Below are 17,759 nucleotides of genomic sequence, written 5' to 3'. Positions count from 1 at the left end.
TGTTGGAAACAACCAATGAGAATCATGGTTAAGGAAAATAATAGAATAGCTTGTAAACGTTCAAGACAATCGAGCTGAAAGTTATAAACCCTAATCAAGTACAAATAAATATACTTGTTACAGATCATTTCTTGTAACTGATTAATATTTAGCAACGTATTAAATATCCGGTGTATGGTCCATAATCTATCACAATCTGTGAAACGTGGAGGCCGCTGAAGATCCTCGCCACGTAAAAAATAAGAGGTGAAACACCATAAAAAATCCCGTAATCATATAAAACATCAATATAAATAAAACCAATGTCAATAATATGTATTCCATGATCTTTTCAAAAAATATTATCAATGCTAATGAGCATACATATATATGGAAAGCAAAACAAATACTTTTAAAATAACCAGCGCATATGAGCATATTAATATAGAAAATAGATCAATACTTTCTGCTTGGGTGGGTTTGGATGACTTTTAATTAAACATTTTAATTAAACAAATATCAGAAATATAGGCAAAACATTACAAAGGATTAAATACCAAAGGGAAAAGATATGGGTCATTATGCTGATGTTTTCTAAGCCAAAGGCTTTCAATCCTAGAATGTATATAAACTGCAACCAAGTGCAAAAAATGTCATGAAAACAGGCAAGCCAATAAGCTGCATCATATCCCCCTTTATCGAGGTTAAATAGAAAGTTATAACATCCTATCAGTAAGTCATGTAAGTTATAATGGTAAACCATTAAAAATGTGCTATTTAAAAATGTTTTCAAGTTACAAGGATATAACAATGAAAACCATACATTATTAATATTAAAAAAAAGAAAATACATAAAAATAAATTGTGTCATACTAGATTGAGAAGTGATTGGTTTAGCTGATTTGGATATCGGAGTTCTCATGATGCCAACATGCAAATCATAGACGTTAGTTTCCAGCACAGAAGAGTATGGTATTGATACAATATTATTGTCTGCAGCCTGATCTGGAGTTTTGTCTGCCTCTGAAAAACAAGCACTGTATCAGTATCATAAAACTATGGTTTAACAGCTCTAATTACAATATGCCACTTGGTTTTCCCTTCAACTAAAAAGACTCATTTCACTAACCATAAATATTAATACATCTATTTTTCTATATTTGAGATATTGCAACATGTACCCATGTGTACATTATGCAGTAAAAGCTAATTGCTTAAAAGGGGTCCAGTAGTTGAACAGTGAAACATAACTTATGTGGAAGAATAAAAATGTGAAGCAGAACAAAAGGAAAAAAATATGCATGAAGAAGGATATGTAATATAAACATATTAGTTAGTGTTCTCGTTTGAATTGTTTTACATTGTCATATCGGGGCCTTTCATAGCTGACTATGCGGGTATGGGCTTTGCTCATTGTTGAAGGCCGTACAGTGACCTATAATTGTTAATGTCTGTGTCATTTTGGTCTTTTGTGGATAGTTGTCTCATTGGCAATCATACCACATCTTCTTTTTTATATATTCTGTAGGTTTACCATTAAACTGCATGCCAAGAAGTATATCTTTGTACGTCTTTGTCACATGCTAATTTTGAACCAACATAAACTTCATCTGTACTGAACCTGAATATAATACAAAAAACATATATATCTTTTCAATATATCAACATTTGCTGTTTAAATCTATCTCAGTTTAATAAGTTAATACTCGAAAAGCAAAGAAATAGCACAGGTCTACTGAAATTATTACATTTAAAAATTGACCATATATATGTCTATTTCATTTATCATATTTTAACTCTAAAATAGATCTTTCTAACAAGCGGATGTTTGTTTGTCTTTCATGAGATTTTTGCAGAGAAACTCTTAATTGGAGACCCTTCAATAATCTATCAATATTTTTTCAGGGTTGATTACTTTTACTATGGTTAATAAGTCCATTTAATGTAATAATACATGTGGTAATATTTGTTTAAGACATGGCATGATAAAAGTTAATCAGAGAAAAAATGTCTCAAATATATGATTACAGATACATACCAGTTGATACAACATGCACAATGGCATTATTAACAACAGCCATACAAATAATAGCATATTCTGGATATTCATCTTTGAAATTCTCCACCTAAAAGTATAACATACTAAATTCAAGTAATCAAGAGCGATACTAAGGAAAATTATATAAGAAAAAAACACTTTTTACATTTATAAAAAACAAGAATGTGTCCCCAGTACACGGATGCCCCTGGGCACTATCATTTACTATGTTCAGCGGAGCGTGAAAATGGGGGATAATCTCTTACTTGGCATTAAAATTAGAAAGATCATATCAAATGGAACATGCATACTAAGTTTCAAGTTGATTGGACTTCAGCTTCATTAAAAACTACCTCTACCAAAAACTTTAACCTGAAGTGGGACAGATAGACGAATGGACAAACGAACGAACAGACGGATGCACAGACCAGAAAACATAATGCCCATAAATGGGGCATAAAAATAATATTTGAATAACTGTAAAATACCTGTAATAGAATGAAATTCAAAACAGTGTAGCTGTGGCCATTGATTGACACATTAAAACCATCCATTGACTGGGACAATTTACGTGAACGTTTGTCTGTAACGACCACTGTTCACGACGTACCTACGATAGACATTTAAACCGTGGGGTCACCAAAGGTTTCTTAACGCCTTTAATTATAAAATAATTCGAAAAATTAATCAGGAATAACCTTTGTGTTTTGATTTATATAATTGATATAAATCAAAATATCGTGTTATTTCTGATTAATTTTTCGAATTACTTTATTTAGGTGTTGAAAACCTTTGGTGACCCCATAGTTTAAGTGTCTTTAAAAAGTACATAGTGAGCATTGGTCGTTACATACAAACGTTCACCTTAATTGTCCCAGTCAATGGATGATTTTAATGTGTCAATCAATGGCCACAGCTACACTGTTTTGAATTTCATTCTAAGTTATTTTGAATTTTGAAAGCATTTAAAATAAATTTAAACAGTGATCAATATTCCATATAAAATACACTATGAATATACTACATGTACTAAGTAGCATAATGTAGGATAACTAGAGACAACTTTAATTTTTTAAATATATAATCTCTAACTCAACAGATTTTTCTCTCTCTCATACTATAACCATCACCATGATTTATCTACTACTCATGTGCAGGGTTTCCCCTGGGTCAATTATTTGTTTCGCCACCTCTTTCGCCAACACAATATATTTTTCGCCACTTTATTATTTTTTTCGTCAAGTAACATAACTATATTTTTCGTTTAAAATTTACCTTTTTTTCTTACCCCCCCCCCTTTTCCCCTTAAATAAGGTGATGTTGCCCCATTGTGTCTATGATTATTCTGTCAAACTTAATTTAGAGTTTACATTTACTGAATAAACACTAAACATTTACTTTCTTTTCTTGACCATCGTAAATGAAAAAGTTGAGACTTAAACTATGCTTGAAACACACGTGTCCCTCAAACGACTTTAAAGTAGTCTCCCTAATCAATTACCTATATAAAGTCAAGGGATAATTAAAGTTTTGAATCGGAGATTTTTCTTGCTTTTGAAAATTTTTCATCACAACAACAGCTTTCTTTTCTAAACTATCTTTAAAAAGAGAGTAGACGTCAAAAGTTTGCTTCAAACACGCAAAGTCGTAAATAAATTCTGTATGTGACATTTAGCGGAAGCCATTTAACCATATCATTTTGTCAAACAATTCAATCAACACCTTTATTAATTAGTCCTTTGTTGTCGATAGCTATAAAATGCAATCAGCTGATTATTGATTTTTTGTCCAAATCTTAATGAGGTCAAGGTGAATTCCGAGTATTGTCTGATCGGGTAAAGTCCGAGAAACTCGAAAAAAAGTAAATAAACAAGATGGAGGAAAATAAATCGTTTTATATATTTCTTTCGCCAAATTCTTTCGCAAATGACGAATTTTTATCGCCACAATTATTATTTTTTCGCAAATTGCGAAAATGGCGACCGCCAGCGGAAACCCTGCTCATGTGATCTTCTATATTGATACTGTTTATCTATTATTTCCATTTTATGAAAAATAATATGTAAATAAATATGCACAAATTAAAGTTTACACACATATAGGACTAAAACATTTTAATTGGCTTGACTGACTATGTAAAGTTACTAAATTTAAGTCAAAATAGAATCTTAAAGAACTAAATACACAAAACATTACAGTTTTCTTTTCAACACTTGGGAAATTGACATCTCTGAAATCTTTACAGAATTAGAAAAATGATGCAGCTTGTATAATTATTTTCAGACTGGAATAAAAGTAAAATGATATTATAACATATAAAGCATGTTAAATATATATGAATACATATATGTATCAAACAGGTAAAGACTTGCTTATTACATATCATAAATTGAAGTGTACTGTATCATAATTATAGTATCCTTCGTAATAATTATTGTTAGCTATCATTCAAATAATTGATATAATTTTTTATTTTTTACAGTCTACTACATGTTTTACATCATTATTTTTTTACTGTAAAACAATTCCTTTACCAATTACCAATTTGATTCTGTAACTACACACTTTTTAAACAAATAACTTCCCTTGGTCAATCGTAATCTGGTATTTGACCACTCAGCTTAAGTTGAAAGTGATATATTAACGTTTTAACAAATTTAAAATCTATCAAAAGTATTTAGCTTAACACAAAGTTAAATGTTTTTAAATGATTCGAAAAACTTAATGGTTACCCACAAAATGCACAGATATGTTTGCTTTTTCTACTAGATCTCCATTGCCATTAAACATTAATATACTCCTAAGGGAGGCAACCAAAAAAGTAGTCTCTAATTACAGGAATTGGAAAACAGACTAATGGTCCATGGTCTTGTTTCTTTGTGGTATAAGAGTCTATGAAGTGTTATTTACAGATTTATAGGTCCATGGTCTCATGTGTAATATGTATTAATGAGACCATAGCATGTTATTTACTGTCTATTTGGTCCTTAGTCTCATGTTTCTTTGTGGTTTAAAAGTCCGAGATATGTTTAGGTCCAAGGTCTCACGTGTAATATGCATTAATGAGACCATGGCATGCCATTTACAGTTTTGTTTGGTCCAGGATCTTATGTTTATTTGTGGTTTAAATGATATGCTTATGACAGATATATAGCATGTACATGAATAGGTCCTTGGTCTCATGTGTAATATGCGTAATATGAGACCATGGCATGTTTTTGAGTCTAATTGGTCCAGGGTCTATCTTTATTGTGGTATAAGAGTCCATGATGTGTTAATAACATGAATTATGTCTATGGTCTCATGTGTTAATAGATGTGTTAATTATAAGTCCATGGTCTCATGGGTTATATGTATAAAAGAGATTATGGTGTGTCTAATTGATCCATGGTCTTCTGTTTCATTGTAGTTTAAGAGCCCATGATGTGTTGATAATAGCTACATAGGTCTTCTGTTTTATTATGGTCCATGATGTGTTAATAACATAAATTGTATGTATAGGTCCTTGGTGGCATGTTTAATGTGTATAAAAGAAACCATGACATGACAATTCATTGATGACTAAGTTTGTATCTGTATGCAATTACCTTACTAGGAAATAAGTTTCTCAGAATTTAATTATAAATTAAAGTGTAACAATGCAGCCAAGAATTTTATTTAATTTATATAAATTTAGCAAGTATTCTGTATTTAATTTTAATGGATATAAAATATATATATCTCGTTCATTAATGTATCATATACATATCATACATGTAAATAGGGCGAACGGACTATCACATGCTTTTATTTTGACTTAGTTACGCTATCAGCATCCCCCTTTTTAAGAAGTACAAAATAAGACGTAAAACAGTAATTATTATTTCATTGCAAATAACTCGAGTACTGCGGTATTGTAACGATAATATAGAATTACTTTAAAAGTTAAAAAGTAAAAACTTTTAAAGGGGCACTAGCTGTCAAATTCATGGTCACCGATTTGACTCAAATTCTCATATTTGATTTATAACTATGTAAAACATTTATCCAAACTATCAAAAGTCTAAAATAAACAGTTAACAGAGCATGGGGTAGATAATATTTAGATTCGTTTCGTGTGTATTTTAGTCCAGACGCCATCTAATTAACTATCGATTTGACCTAATATGACCATATAAGCGATGTAAACATAAATAAAGATATGAAAAGATTAAAACAACACGTGCAATTAGATTTTTATAGGCGTGTTTGATTTTATTTTATAGATTAAAAATAGATGGTTCTCATTGCTTTTAACCGTATAAGAATGATTTTATGTGCATCGAATTAATAATCAAATGATTTACCGTAGTTTCACTTTTATTGTTGACATTCTTTTTCTTTAAATAACCAGTACACGTACAATGCATGCGTTGTCAATCTCTAGCATGGGGTTAAATTAAAGTTCACATGAATACAGATTTAAAGAGGTCGACTCATTCACTTGCAAGTGAATTACTAATTATCAATGTTTCTTAGCGTAATTTGACAAAATTTAACCTTTTTTGGCTGCAAAGAGCAAATTGTTATTTCACTATTTTACTTTCATTATTGATTGAACCAAAAAAATCAAACTTTAGATTTTTTATATATCTCGTAGCTAGTGCCCCTTTAATATTTCCTGCAAAGAAATATTGTATCGTAGTTCCAAATTCATTTTGTAGTTTACAATCAAATTGAAATATCCGCATTTCCGGTTTCTATTTAAACTCGAAAGATGCATGTTGCATAGCATGGATTTGCTAGATAAAGTAATTAAAAACCTTTTCATTTGACAACGTTTGCTTTACAAATCTTTTTAACCTTTTACATAACCGGGCCCTTTTACCCGTACTACTCGTTTTGTCGTTGCTGCAAACCAGCCATACCGGTAATGGGTTCATGACTTCTGAATTTGAGTGTCCGTGAAAAATAAGCTCCACATGATTTTTAACAATTACCAAATGTAGCAAGAAAACTACATGGGGACCTTCGTGATAGCTATATTGGTCATGCTCGACTAAGGTAAATGGAGGGGGCATGAGGGCTTGGCCTTTGAAGGGTTACAAACGGCAATTATTGAAAAAATATATACATGTACTTCTATATATAGTATTTATAATGAAAATTCAAATAAATATAATTTAAATAAGCAATGAATTAGCATGTTCACCTATCCTTATATGGAGGGATGAAATACTTTCGATCGCGCTACACTGTACCGTGTAGATACATTTTATGATTGTGAAAGTTCCTCCATCGTTCAATTTTCATCCATGGAGATCTCTGTATCAGGGAGAAGAAACTCAGTGCGAATGAACCTAGGGCGAACGATCCCGATACCTGGTTGGATACCCCTCTCCCATAACATTTCATTGAATTTAGTTCCGCATTTGAAGGCCTTTGAAAAATTTAAATAAGAAGACATTTAAATTTAAAGACATTTGAAGGAGTATAATGACATCATGTAAGTCACCTAATTTCTAAGATATTATTAGTGAAACAGATGACAAGAAGATTTTTTCGGTAGCCATCAAAATAATTTGACGATCTTCGACCAGGACGACAGGAGTCGGTCCCCCGAAGGCTGGATCCTTCGATGCACCGCAACTTCATTTAATTTCAAGTGTTATTTGACAAAAAAGAGTATGTTTTACATGAATGTGTAAAAAGAAGTATTACCAATACCAGACAGATAGGTTGTATTGCATGCATTAACCTACAAAATAGTTTTTGTTGTTCTCTGTTACCGCCATCGGGTCGCCATAGTACACTTTCTATGCCTTCACATAGGAGATCAATGCTTCATACAGAGGCTACTCGTCATACATTTATAAGACACACCCCCAACGAATCAAACCAACGCTTATAAAGTAAATAATAATCTGATTGGTTCCAACGTTTTGGAACATGAACACCCTCCTAGTGCTTACTTTCTCTTCCTCACCGGTCTATTGCAAATGGATGCCACGACAAAACTGCTCCTGCGGATATTGTGACAAATCACCGTCAAGTACGTTTCAAATCAATTATAAACTGTTAAATATATATACCGTTAATTCCGTTAACTTGGATTCCACGTTTATTCAACAATACGAACTGTAATTGTTTATTTCTATGAATTGAACTGAGAATTCTACTTTCGTTTTTGACTTGATATTATTATTGCATTGAACATTCATATATTTCTTTCGTACATATTGTAAAATATTGTATTTTTATTTCTTTCAGTTTACCAAACATTTCACACTCTGTAAACTCCTGTATTCTTTCTGGTGGAATTATAATCTACAAGCTTCACTCACAAGTTGTTATTCTTTATAATTTGCCGAGATTGCGATACAATCCCATGGTTATACTAGCTGAGTCAGGCTCAGCATAGTTGTTTTCTTCTTATAGTTGATGTGTATACCTCAGCTTTAGTTTGTAACCCGGATATGTTTTCTCTCAATCGATTTATGACGTTCGAACAGCGTGGTATACTGTACTGTTGCCTTTATTTGTAACAGACTATAGATGAATACCAATTGGAAATGGCTTGATTCCTACAATCGACATGAAATACTAACGCGACTAACATAGATAAGTTGCAGACAGCGTTTTTCCAAAACAAATTCTTTAAATTCCAACATCAGTCATAGGGATGCATGCATGCATGTACACATGCCTTTTTAACATGCTTTTGGTGCAAAGCTTACGCATATAAAAATTGGAAAAACAAACGCTTTAAATTTCTTCATCTGTCATAGTTATGCATGTTAACATGCTTTTGGTGCATATAAAAATTGGGAAAAGTCGATTGCTCACGAATGTACAATATGTAAACTGGTATATTGGTGTTCACGTGTTATCGGAACAAAATTGTAACGATATATGTTTTCTCTGTTTTAGAATATTTTGATACATATCACGTATATTTCGTTAAGCCGGTCATTATCTGGTCATGACCCTGCCTCAGTACATGCTAATTAAATTTTCACGTTAGAATGTTTATATTTACATGTCAGGTTAAGTTTTAAAAGCATCAACATCTTGTTTTTACAACGTCTACAATTGCTAATTATCAATAACTGATTCTCCTATATAGATAAGTTTTACAGTTGTTAAAAAAGTCATGGTAGGCAAGGGTGATGAATAAGAACGTATACAGATAGGAATGACAACTTGAAAATTGCAGTGCATGAAGTGCATTTAATAGCTATTTTGTTTTAAGATTGCACACGCTGCTTTATTTTAACAGTAAAATAACAAAAATTACCGAACTCAGATGAAAATTCAAAACGAGATCAAATGGCAAAATCAAAAGCTCAAACTCATCAGACAAATGGATAACAACTGACGTATTCCCGACTTGATACCGATATTTTCATATGTAGAAATGGTGAATTAAACCTGGTTTCATAACTAGATAAACCTCTCACTTGTATGACAGTCGCATACAATTCCATTATATTGACACTGATGTGTGATCAAAACAAACATACATAATAGGTACTAATGTCAAAAATAGGGGTGTAGCAGTCAACATTGTGTTGTAATCTTAATCACTATAAAAACAAACAAATAAATCCATGTGGTCAACGAACCACCTTTAAAAAGGCATGTAGACAAAGCACATTAGTAAAAAACATCCTAGATAGAAGTTCTGTTATTTCGGAGGTTATGGTTGACTGATTAAATTAGAAGACTGCTTTTATTATCAAGCACTATGGTTGGGCAGGTTTTTTTCTCAGACTACATGGTTCAAAATATTTGTTTTGCATGGAAACCTAAAAGGGGATTCGGGGTTTTCAGTAGGTTTTGCTATAAAGGTCCACACAGTCGACTGTGCGATGTTGCATCTCTTTGTAACAAGCTTCCATGTGTCATAGATCAAATTTGTTCGTTCGTTGTATTTCTACATGTTTGTGTTTTTGATTGAGTTAAGTTGTTTCGATTTATTTTTTTAGTGTTTCTTTCTGTATTGTAATTTTACACTAATACTTTAGGTTAGGGTGAAGATTGACGCCTGTTAAAACGTATAAACCCGCTACATTTGTGTGCATCTGTCCTAAGTCACTCAGGAACCTGTTGTTCAGTGGTTGTTGTTTGTTGATGTGGTCTATGATCGTTTTTTTATATAGATGAGTCCGTTGTTTCCTTTATATCTTGCTGTTCGGTGTGAGCTACGGCTCCGTATCGTGTTAAAGGCCGTACTTTGAACTAGTATACAATTTTATTTCGGGGACAGCTGACACCTGCCTCCGGGTGCGGGATTTTCTCGCTGCATTGAAGATCCCTTGGTGGACCTCGGCTGTTATCTGCTCTTTGGTCGGGTTGTCTCTGACATATTCCCATTTTCATTCTCCATCTTATTTGACCTATAATGAAATTAAGAATGGAAATGGGGAATGTGTCAAAGAGACAACAGCAGAAGGTCACCAGCAGGTCTTCAATGCAGCGAGAAATTCCAGCACCTGGAGGCGTCCTTTAAGCTGGTCCCTAAACAAATATATATACTTGTTCAGTGATAATGAACGCCATACTAAACTCAAAATTGTACACAAGAAAGTAAGATTAAAAATAATACAAGACTAACAAAGGCAAGAGGCTCCTGACTTGGGACAGGCGCAAAAATGCGGCGGAGTTAAAAATGTTTATGAGATCTCAACCCTCCCCCTATACATCTAGCCAATGTAGAAAAGTAAACGCATTATAATACGTACATTAAAATTCAGTTCAAGAGAAGTCCGAGTCTGATGTCAGAAGATGTAACCAAAGAAAATAAACAAAATGACAATAATACATAAATAACAACAGACTACTAGCAGTTAACTGACATGCCAGCTCCAGACTTCAATTAAACTGATTGAAAGATTATGTCTTCATCATATGAATATCAGGCACAATCCTTCCCGTTAGGGGTTTATTATCATACCATCATAACATATATGAGAAGAACATAACCCGTGTCATGCCAACAACTGTTTTTTTTTGTTTAAATAAATGTGTTTAGTTCCGATGCAAACATATCAAAGAATCAATATCAAAGCCAAAATATGCAATCTTTAATGACCTGACAACAGTATCGTAACTATATCCCTTCTTAATAAGCCTATTTAAAGGTTTTGTTAGCTTCTAAGGTGAATACTGACATTTTTGTGCTTTATAAAGAATATTTCCATAAAAGATTGGATGTAAAATACCTGAACGTATAAGAAGTCTGCATGTTGAGCTATATTTACGAATGATGTCCTTATACCGGTGATAAAATTAAGTAAATGTTTTGACTAGTTTGTGATATCGAAAACCCTGGTGTAATAATTTTTCAGTAATACATAAATTTCTATTGTTAAAATCTAAAACGTTATTACATACACGAGCGAATCGTACAAGTTGAGATATATATAAACACCGTAAAACGGTGACAAGGGAACGTCACCATCTTAAAATGAATAATTCACGATAGGAATTGAAAAATCATCTCTTTAATCATAAATTTTATAGTATTAAGCTTTCCGTTAATGAAATAGATATCAAGATCGAGGAAAGGGCAGTGGTCATTGTTAGTATTAGCTTTATTTAAAGTAAGTTCAACAGGATAAATTTCTTTAGTATACATACTGAAGTCGTCATTATATATCATCCAAATATCTAAAAGTATTATTAAATTTGTGTATCAGATTCTTTGCTGATTTTTGTTATAAATTGCAACTCATAGAAATACAAATACAGGTCCGCAATAAGTGGTGCACAGTTAGTCCCCATTGGAATTCCGATAACCTGACGATAAACGGAATCTCCATAACGAACAAAAATGTTATCTAGTAAAAATTCAAGGGCAGAGATAGTATCAAAGCATGTCCAATTGACATAGTTATTTTGTTTATTGCTGCTAAAAAATGACCTAAAGGAGTTTGAACATATATATTCACATTCTGACTTTTTAAATGCCCATTTAATTAGATGTGTGCATTTTTTTCCTCATGAGAATATGAGCCAATGTGGTATATAGGGTAGAAAAATCAACACTTTGAACAGATTCAAAATCACCAATATATAAGCATGCAATTTATCAAGTACTTCCAACGAGTTCTTGACACTCCAAAAGTAATTAATTCCATTAATTAATTACTTTAAATTAATGGAATTAATTAAATACTTTTTTGACAAATTGTAACTTGGATGGAGAGTTATCATAGTGCTGTTTTATTGGCACTCATACCACATCTTCTTATGTCTATTCATGTTGTCTCATTGGCACTCATACCACATCTTCTTATGTCTATTCGTGTTGTCTCATTGGCACTCATTCCACATCTTCTTATGTCTATTCATGTTGTCTCATTGGCACTCATACCACACCTTCTTATGTCTATTCGTGTTGTCTCATTGGCACTCATTCCACATCTTCTTATGTCTATTCATGTTGTCTCATTGGCACTCATACCACATCTTCTTATGTCTAGTCATTTAAGAGTTAAAGAAAAGACTGTTAGAGTCAGAATTTAATGAATCTGGATACTGTGAAATATCTCCCCATATATATGCATGCATTACTATTGTGGATTCGTTAATATTCGCTGGATACCAATTTCGTGTACTTCGTGGGTACATGAGAACCACGAATTAAAATGTTCAACGAATTATAAATATCCTAAAGGAATATATGCAAAGACTTTGCAAAAACCACGAAATTAAATATCCACGAAAGTGCACGTTTATACCAATACACATAAATTGATACCCACGAAAATACATGAATCCACAGTACATTAATGGGAACAAGTGCGTTCGAAAACCTGCTCAGCGTTACGGTCTAGTACAACGCAGAGTTCATATCCATATCAGATCAACATGTATTCGTCCTAAGAGATATGTAATATTGTCCCATGCCATTAAACTCGAAACCATCTAATATCTGAACTATACATATAATTGAAATAAATCTCATGTTTCATAAAAGCTTTTCTTTTATATATAGATATAAGAAGATGTGGTACGAGTGTCAATGAGACAACTCTTTACTCTATATATCATTAGTTAAATGTGTTTTGTTCGTTTGTTACCATACATACATGTAGTAGTGCAATTATTTTTGATTTTTTTTCTTTTTCTTGATATATTTATTATCTAATTTATTTTTAAAAAATGCGAACGGGCCAATAAGACATGTGCACACTACAAGTTCGCTAAGTACAGATAACTGTAGCTATATTGATGGTCAATTATTGGCTAGCAGAAACAGCAAGCTTTTAAAATATTTTTTATCAACAAATTTGGGATAAGAAATTTTATTTTAAGAAAAAACACACAAATTCATTGATAAAAATGCAATTGCTAAGTCTCGACAAAGTTTACTCGTATAACAAATCTAGATTAAGGGAGGGTTTGGTGCCCGCAAATCTGCTTAACCACGCAACATTCTGTAAGTACCTGTCCTGAGTCAAGAACCTATAATTATGTACTAGTAGTTGCCGTTTGTTGCTGTATATCATATTTGTTTCCCCGTCTATTGTTTTGTACATGCATCATGCCGTTAATTTTCTCGTTTCAAAATTGTTTTTCTATTTGTCATTCCGGGATCTTTTATAACTCGTAATGCTGTATCGGTTTGCTCATTATTGAAGGCCGTACATTGACCTATAGTTTTAAAACCTTCTTTGTTATTTGGTTTTTTGTGAAGAGCTGTCATTTGCAAGCAAACCACATATTATTTTTATAGGATTGTTTTTATTTGGGAGATAATTGTAAGAATCATTTTTATACATACTTGAGGACAAAACGGTCATATTTACTTTGAAAAAAAAATCATCCAGTATAACATTTTGAAAGAGTGCAATCCCGGATTCGCTGCTAACCATTATGGTAGTATAAAAACCATCTAAAGCAGAGTAAAAAATCTGCATGATCAGATTATTGTTTGTTTCTCTTATTTTGTTTTCCTTTTTTGGCGTTGTTTGGTTTATAAAGTTTTGTAGTGTCTCCTTGGTATATTTTTCTTTTTAATGCATATTATATTTTGAGGTTTATTTTGTTGTAACTTATTGTCTTCTTCGTTGTTTTTTTTTTTTTTGTGTGCGCTGTTCATTGAGATTGTTATGGGAAATACAGCGACCGATATTAGAGCATAGGAAATGGTACTTTATGTCAGATGGTTGCGTACTTAAAGCCATATTTGTAGACATTGGACGCGTATGGCAGTGTTGTTATCCCGTACGACAGACAGTGCAAAGTCAGAAATGGCAGCATAAATCTTTACATACTTTCATATATATATATATATATATATAGTATACACATTTTGTCTGTCATCCTTGTTGTATGAAATTTTAAGACATGTACCATATGGTGATTATATAAACCGTCTGCTCTATATCGGTCATGTCCATAAAGGTTTTGGTATTATTAATCATGCTGCACATTTTTTATGTAGGTATATTATTCGCCAGAATTGTAAATTTAGAGCATCATTTGAGCACCTATATAGAAGATCCATCAGTGGCGGATCAAGAATTTTTCATAAGTTGGGGCCCACTGACTGACCTAAGAGGGGGCCCGCTCCAGTCACGCTTCAGTGATTCCCCATATAAGCAACCAAATTTTTTCCCAAAAAGGGGGGGCCCGGGCCCCCTGGGCCCCCCTCTAAATCCGCCTCTGTCCATGCCATATTATCCATGCCATATTTAGTGGTCCTTCTTGTGCAGATTACATGTATATATGTCTCATATCTGAGTTATATGTGTAGCACTCTGAACCACGATGATCACGCTGATTTGTGATGGTTTGGCGTAGTCCCAATAATTATGAAGTCTTGAAAGGCTATTATATTTTTTCTTTGACACCGTAGGAAGGCGTCAAAGCCAAATTTTTAAATCAAATAATTATTTGGACTAGGTTTGGCGCTGAAGGACATTTTGGAGCACGCTGAAGTGCGATGGTGGCGTTGTGACGCTTTCTTGTTGACGCCGAAGTGCGTAACGTTGGAGTGCGATGGACAACATAACTATATTTTCATTGCTTTAAATGCCGATGTAGAAATTCATTGTTTGTTAGAAGGATTTTTACGGGGTTTTTAGGAACTTATAGTTATAAAACTACGGGAAACTGGGAGTGATTGGTGGAGAGAGGAAAGTTAATCGTCTGGATTTTTCTGGACAAAAAATTTTCGTTTATCTACGATGCAGCGTGGTATCTTCTGAACGAGTTTACAGACAGACTCTTCGTATTCAAACTCATGAGAGGAACCAAATAAAAATAAAATGTTAACGCAAAAATATGTCCACGTGCAGAAAATCAAAAAAGACGATCTCTCATTTGGTATGCAACTGTAACTTAGGACGTATATAAACAACAAAGAATGCAATTTGTGTAACTAACTGTTACAAAAATCTATTGATCATATATAGGCATAACGATTAAACATCCGTATCTTTAGAATGAGCCATTACGCGTAATATAAACCATCGCACATCAGCGAACGGACCATCGTACTTCAGCGAGCCCATCGCATTTAGCGGGACCGTTGTACTTCAGCATCCAATTGCACCTCCGAGTCATACAGATATAAAAATAAAAAATATAATTTAACAGGTTATAGATTAATTGATATATACTTTATTTTTGTTAAGTCGCGTTTAATTAAAGTTGTACATGAAACTTGATTTATCAAAGAGTTGGCACCATTTTGAACATATGTGACTTAATCTTGAACGTAGGGACCAACTAATGACTCTGCCATGAACTTAGTGACCGGTATTCTTTAGGGCCCGTCAAGTTGTACTTGGTGGTTTAAAAATAAATGTGTCGAAATAACGTTGCTACTCTGTCATAAAATAAGAACAGATTTTGATAAATTCTTTCGAGAGGTGCTAAATGTTTATGTATATGCAGGTAAAGGCCGATATAAGTCTAGACACCTGAGCAGTGTATTATAGTGACAGCTCGTTTAGATTGAGTGTTCAACTTTCAGACTTAGGGTGTACACAAGAAACTAACCAAGTAGCACACCATCTATATACGCTTGTTAGCGGAGCGTGGATACAATATTTGTATGTATTCATATCAAATTATAAATCGATGTTAATATTTGCGGGAGCTTTATTTGTATTTGAAGCATTTTTTCTGTATTCTCTTATTTGTTTCCAATTATGTTTCTTATCATTTATACCTAAGCGCCCTTTCTCTTTTTTAGAGTGTGCTTATTTTTCTCCTTCGTCTCTACTTCTGTAATCCACATCAAGATTTCACATGTTGTTTGTGTGTAACGCACACATGCAACTGCTCGTGCAGTTCTTCAAATTCATACAGTCCCGTCTGTATCAATATTTGAAAGAACGATGCTTGTGACAGTTTGCATGAACGAAATAGCTTCGCCATATTTTCATTCGTTATAACTTCATGTCTTGTAATATTGACCACTGGAAGTTCCGAAATGGTCGTTTAAAAAGTTAACCAAACACGTCAACATATTCAAACGAGGACGGATAGACCATAACCCACAAAAAAACAAAGGTCAAGGAAGTGAACTTCAATAGGCCACCGTATGATCTTCAACAATGGGCAAAACAGAAGCAAGAGATATCAAATAGCTATTTAAACTCACAAGTCGAAAACAAATGGAACAATCCCATGGAAAATAACAAAAATGGTAAAACGACAAACAGCAGTACGCAAAACACAATATAGAAAACTAAAGAACAACACTATCCCAAGAAAAGAAAAACCGGGGGTGATTTCTGATGGTCCAGAAGATAAAGCAGACCTACAAAAGGTACCAGGATGACAAAATGAGAAACATCTCATAAAATAAAACGAACGACATAATTTGTGGTTTTTTTTATTTACTTTAGTTTTGGGGACATTCCATTTTCGTTCACTTAATGCAAATTATTTAAACATGTTTATTCATAGTGGATTAAGAAACAAGTTTTGCAACTTATATTTATCCCTTTCCACTTTGCGGTTGCGAGTGCTGCCTTGTAGCGGCATTAGCTTTCTCTTTTTCGAAAATCTACAAGGGTGTTTTTGATTCAAATTAACCGTCAAACTGAACGCGTTGTACATATTAAAGCTTCCAATACACAAAATACCTGTGATGTAACATAAGAAACACCTTGATATATAAGAAATGTCATACTGGGTCAAACAGCTGATATCGTATGGAGGGAAGATAAAAAGAATATGTATACTCTAGCTTCTGGCCGAAGAAAAATAAAATCAGTCATAATGAATGCTATCAAATGTCTTTGTTTTTACTAATTTTCATATATTTAAAAGCGACGGATTATATGAAATATAGTCACTCTAATGTAAAAGGTGGTTGCATTTTTTTCTACACAATGAGTAAACATTAGAAATGTAAAAGGTCGCCAATTATAAGTTTGTAAGACCTCGAGAGTTCACTTTGAAGTTTAGCCTTGTGACGAAGATTGTGTTAACTATAAAGAACCTAAGCATGAAAACGATAAACGTAACTATTTATAACTTTTGTCTATAAAATAAGATGTTATCATGTTTTCCTCTTCTGTGTAACTTTCCGTTTGGTGTAGTCACAATTCTGTCATCTTTTCTGCTTTAGTGTAACCTCCCGTTTGTTGTAGTAACAATCCCGTCATCTTTTCCGCTTCTGTGTAACTTTCCGTTTGGCGTAGTCAGTCCCATAATGTTTTCCGCTTCTCTGTAACTTTCCGTTTGGTGTAGTCACACTCCAGTCATGTTTCCGCTTCTGTGTATCTTTCCGTTTAGTGTATTCACACTCCTGTCA

At 33.1% G+C, this 17,759-nt stretch overlaps 1 long non-coding RNA gene across 2 annotated transcripts; it reads right to left on the bottom strand.

Annotated features, from left to right (window-relative positions):
* Positions 1-865: 865 nt before the first annotated feature.
* LOC139502483 (uncharacterized) lies at positions 866-7,878 on the bottom strand. Of its 2 annotated transcripts, none has more exons than XR_011658860.1 (4): positions 7,697-7,878; positions 2,018-2,105; positions 1,514-1,600; positions 866-1,002 (listed from the first exon to the last, which is right to left on the bottom strand). It is a non-coding gene; the product is annotated as an uncharacterized lncRNA (long non-coding RNA). The 2 variants fall into 2 exon arrangements; XR_011658859.1 differs by having other exon boundaries at positions 7,738-7,869.
* Positions 7,879-17,759: the final 9,881 nt, after the last annotated feature.

The sequence above is a fragment of the Mytilus edulis genome, chromosome 14 (genome assembly GCF_963676685.1).
Source record: "Mytilus edulis chromosome 14, xbMytEdul2.2, whole genome shotgun sequence".
NCBI classification, from domain to species: domain Eukaryota; kingdom Metazoa; phylum Mollusca; class Bivalvia; order Mytilida; family Mytilidae; genus Mytilus; species Mytilus edulis.
This window is presented reverse-complemented; position numbering and strand designations above follow the sequence as displayed.